Source organism: Carlito syrichta, unplaced genomic scaffold (assembly GCF_000164805.1).
Source record: "Carlito syrichta isolate Samal-C Ts95f unplaced genomic scaffold, Tarsius_syrichta-2.0.1 Scaffold305151, whole genome shotgun sequence".
Classification (NCBI taxonomy): Eukaryota; Metazoa; Chordata; class Mammalia; order Primates; family Tarsiidae; genus Carlito; species Carlito syrichta.
The window spans coordinates 29,300-34,572 of record NW_007249247.1 but is presented as its reverse complement, the minus strand read 5'-3'; the positions used below and the strand labels follow the sequence as shown (position 1 = coordinate 34,572).

Sequence of the window (5,273 nt, the reverse complement as noted above, 5' to 3'; positions counted from 1 at the left end):
CAGGAGTGACGTGGCTCCCCACCAATCAGAACGCCCCGAGCCGCGCGGAGGACTGTCCCGTCTGCACCTATCAGCAATGCGGGGCCGGGCTAAGACCTCGCTGTGCCCACCCGGTCTACACAGGCACGCGCCTGGGAATCCTGCTTCTGCCGGGCCAAAGGCGATCCGGCTTTTAGTTCGGACGGAAAGGTGGGCAGACGAGGCGAGGAGTCTAAGACTTGGGAGAAGGGAACGGAAAGGTCAAGGGCTGAAAGGTAGAGGATCAACAAGTCACCCCCTTCCCTTCCTTTTGTGTCTCTCTACATCCATTTCCAATAGAGTTCTCACCCCTCACCCCCGTATAAAAAAGAGACATGCTACTTAAAACTAGAAAATTTGAAAAACACCAACAAATCACCTTTCCGATCTTAAATTTTCCAAACAGCCTGTCGAGTGAACGCTGCGCTAGTCTGAAGAAGCTTTGCATTAATTGCAAAGAAGACAGAGCCCCGAAAAGGCAGGCTAATAAATTAGAAACCGAGAAGCAAATGGGCCCGTCAAAAGAAAATTACCTTGACTTTAAACGAACAACTGTTTGGTGGTTCACTCTGGATTTAGACAAGAATAAAAAGTCGCGTCGGATCACGTTTTCTGTGATGCTTATTAGTCTCCAGACAGAAAACACACAATAGAATAGAAACCCTAACCCAGCGTTTTCAAAATGCTGAAAGCTTATCCATTCTACTTAACGTTGATTAAGACACATATCCTAGGTCTTTCAAATTCCTTGTACACTGCATTAAGCTCGTCCTAAACCAGGAGAGCCATGCTTTAAATTCGACTCTCTTGTTTACTTTATTATCAATCAGATTCAAATCCATAAAGCCTGTAGAATCAACAACCTTGAGCTAATTATATATGAAATATGCTTTAATGAATTTCCATACAATTAAGAATGTTGCCAAATAACCAATTTCAAGGATAATTTTTAACAGACATTTTCTTTTCTTAGTCAGCTCCAGGCTGTCTTGAATCGTTAAAGTCCAAGCAGGCAGGGGCTGTACTAAGGGGGAGAAGCCTAGAACAGCACTCAACTAGGAAAAGTAAAGCCGCATTCATTTATATAAAACAAACAAAATCACCATTGGGAACAGTGACTCCTTGTAGTACTACTTCCAAGGAAATTAAAGGAAGAAATCCAAACATATTCTAAATAACTTTTAGACGTCCTTTTGTCCCCCGGCTTAGGTCAGAGGGAGAGCACAAACTAATCTCCCTTGGGTTTCTGTTTTGGCGATTGTTTAGTTGTGGAGTTAGCGTTATCATCTCTGAATGTGTAATTGTTTGACATTACAGTCAATGATTTGCAACACCAGTATGATGTTTCTTCAAAAAACTCCCTCTTTGTCCTTGTTAATAAGATTGGGAAACTTATTCAGTCTGGAACAAAGTGGATAAAGCAGACTACAAATACACTTGAAACTGAGGTGTTGCTTCTTGCCTTGCCCCCCCATCCTATCTGTAGCTCCCCCCCTCCCCATTTTAAGCATGCAGTCCAAGGAACCAAGTGGGAATTGTTTTTCAGTCTTTCTCCCACTTTGAGATTTAGCTGGGGGGGGGGGGTCTTTCTTCATAGGAAGCTTTAAATCAGCATTTCTGGCTTTAACCTTTTATTCCAGCTCGCCCCATTCCACACACTGACACCTGCTCAGAGCGGAACACATCCCCATGTGACAGGTCTGCATTAGCGGAGGCTCATACATCCAGCTATATTAGGTCCTGCAATCTTATCACTAAATTATACATATTACACCAGCAGCCTGTTGGTAAAGAAGGTTAAATTAATTTACATTCTGCTCATTATCTGGTGCTTAAATGACGCATTTTATCCCTGAGATTTGGCGGAGAATCTCCTTCTCAGACCCCACAGCGTTTCACTGAAGACAATGCTCTTACATTTGTAGTGGTTTTTAATCTGATAAGACTCTAATTTGCTTAAGTCTTTTAAATAAGGGTTTTAAATGTTTCTAGCCGTTTTCTTATTGAATTTCCTCTAATTCCCCCAAGATCATAAAGTATATGTGTAAAGTAAATATTTCCTCCCATTGCACTGCCAGTCGATGACCTATAACTAAGTCAATACAAATCCAGCTCTTTTCTGCCCAACGTGTTTACTAATCATATTCCTGTTTCTTCTTTTAAACCTCAGTGTAGCTGTGGTCCCCACAATACCATGCCCCTTAAAGCTTCATTTCTCAGAAGCAATGAAAAATTCTCCACTGTGGTACACATACTCCCTTCTGTGTTTTTCAAGATTCAAAACCCCAGAGCTGCAAACATTTTTTTGGAAGCTTGGGATGTTTTTCAAAACGTCTTCCTCCGTAAAGCTGAGAAGCTCCAGAGAGCCATATAGATTTCCAAGCCTGTCTCTCATAAACCCACAGAGTTTTTACTTAAGCTCTGGTGGCTCTGCTCTAGTGACAGAACTTTCATCATGGCAAATATACATGTGTGGAGGACCTCCACCAGCCTCCAAAGTGGTTGAAAAACCCAAGGGCACGTGACAGTTCCTCATGGTGCCTAAGTGTGGAAGATGTTGGAAGCACTGGGATCAGCAGGCAGCCTAGAAAGCTAAAAAGATAAGGAGTCTTCACTCATGTGGATCCATGGAAGTTAAGTGGAGAATAAAAACAATTACCCGGAGAATTCGAATTAAAGTAAAACCAAAACCATATATGTGTGTGTGAGTGTGTTTGTGTGTGTGTTCGCATACATTTCATTACACACACACACACACACACACACACACACACACACACACACAAGCTCTCCAAACAACCGACTCAAAGTGAGGATTTCTTTACATTTTTCCAGCAGTAGTTTCAACACTCTCTCAATCTCCTAATCACTTTACACACTCTGAACAGCCGCGATTGGGTGACATCCTTCTCAGGCCCCACGGGTGGCAGGAGGACATCAACTTGGAAAGTCTAGATGGGGAAATGGAGATGTGTGATGGAAACCAATGAAAACCCCGTGATTGTGGTAGTGGACCGTTTTGGAGATTTAACTTACTGTAAGACTTTCAAGGGCACGGGTATTGGCAGCGTGGATGGGAAAGGGATTGGAGGTCAAGAGATTTTATGTATTTTGTGAATTCAGAACTACTGCGATCACTGGCTAAATTCTCCTTGATGGGTTCTAGAAATTACTATGATTTCAGCCTTCAGTCCAGAAAGAGCCAACGTGAGGTGCCGCTGGGAAGCTGAAGGTGCCGCACGACTTCCGTGGGGGAGGGGAGGAAGAAGCCAGCGCGGGTCTGAGTTTTTGAGTCCGGGAGCCTTAAGGGGTTGTCTCAATTGAGTTTTCTTGCGTATTCTTTCAAAGACCCTCGTGGAGGGAAATATGTGACACGGGATCAAGCGAGTTTTGAGATGTTATTTGCCGCCGATTACCAGTGTTAAAGTCTTACTTAATTTCACACTCTCTAGTGTTAGTAGCGCAAAGTCCCTCTGGCCCTCGCTGGGAGCGGTTGAAACGCACCGTCAGACTCTCGGTATCCACAGGGTCTGAGCTGGGACACAAGCAAGCCATCCCGACTTTTAGAAAGAATCTGTCCACAGAGCTCACTGGGAAGATGGCTCAATTAGACGTCTCCGCGAGCCGTCAGGCCGTAGAGGGACGGAAGTCCTGTCCGTCCCAGGCCAGTTCAAGGACGAGGCCCGCCTGGACTCAGCTCAGAGCCACGTGATGCGCGCGAGTGCGCGCGCGCGGTGTAAGGCGCGGAGGTCAGATGGAGACCTTGCGCCCTGTCCACGAAGTGCCCCCCCATCCGTTGACTGCCTGGCTTTTCTCAGCCCACAAACCAAACTGGAAAGGGTCCGCCACCCCCGCAGCTATGGAACCCAAGGATCCAGAAGTTAACAGCTTGACTGTGGTTGGTCTCCCACCTTCTCCTCATCCCCTAAATAGATTTTTTAAAAGCAACCGTTTATTAAAAGGGGAAGATATGTAGATATGCTGAGCAACATCCACTCTCTCTAGGTCCCTGTAGATGGTACCCGTGTTTTTGTTCCACAGATCTTGCTGTTCAGTCTCTGAGGTCTGGGGTAGCTGGTGTTCAGGTGGTGGTGGGAGTTACTCTTCCCGCTCCACAATGGCCAGGGGAAAGAGAGGGATGGGGGGAGGGGTATTTGCTAAAATCAGTATGCTAACACGCTGTTAAAAGTCTCCTTACCTTTGCATGATACTACCACCGTTTTACAAGGAGCTCATTTAATCTTCAGAAAGCAACTATTCTTGGAACCGGGGGTGGGTGGGGGGATATATATATATATATATATTTATATATAAACAGATGTTCAGGTCTGGGGAGAAGGAAGTGGCAAGGGGATAACTGAAGTCACTTTTTTAAAAAAACAACTTTGGAATTAAATGGCTCTTTTTCTCTTTTCCTCCCTCTTGTCCATCTCCCTTCTCTATTTCTTTTGCTCTCCCTTCTTTCTGTCTTCTCTCTCTGAGACATGCTGGTAGCTAACGTTCAGCATTAGTTGTCATGGTGACCATAAATCACATAAATCCAAAAATACCCACCTATAATCTGAGATGAAGCTTTTATTTCCCTAGTGAAATAATATTTTAAAAGCTGTCAGCTGACGGAAAAAAAGAGGAACTCACCTCATTGTAGTAACCCAAGGAATATATTACTTCTAAAGGTTTAAATTAAAATGTCAGCCTGTTAAAAACATGTTGGTAGAATCTTGAGCACTCTTCCTGTCAGAGCCTCACAAAGAAGTTGACTCTATCACTTCTCATGGTTCTTTAACATGCATGCACAGTTCTGCATGCACTCTCTCTTTCTATTAATTTCTTCCTTCCCCTCCCAACTGCTTTAGTCTTCCCCAACTGTATGCATTGGTTGTAAAAGAAAGAAGCCTCACTCCTACTGGATGAGGAAAGAGCCCCATCCAAGGTTGAGCTTTCTGGGGGGCCCAGTATGCTGCTTATCTGTTAACAATCACTTCCCCATGTGAAAAATGGGGGGTCCAAGGGGAAAGGTGCTGGTCAGAACCATCATGGGGAGAAGAGAGGGAAAATCCTAGAGGAGTTAAGAAGAAAGAAATGCAGAAAGGAGATGGAAAGACAGCCTCGCAGAGAGATGGACTAGGTGGCCAGGAGCTGTGGTGCCGACTAGCCCAGAAACGGTAGGCGTTTTCTCCCACTCCTGCATTTTCTCTTCTGAGAGAAAACTTTCTCGATCGGAGACCCTAGGGATGGGTGGGGGTGTGGGGTGG

General features: G+C 44.8%; 1 protein-coding gene across 5 annotated transcripts in view; it reads right to left on the bottom strand.

Moving 5' to 3' along the window:
* PITX2 (paired like homeodomain 2) overlaps window positions 1-5,273 on the bottom strand; it is a 24,678-nt gene that overhangs the window by 5,773 nt on the left and 13,632 nt on the right. The window lies entirely within an intron of this gene.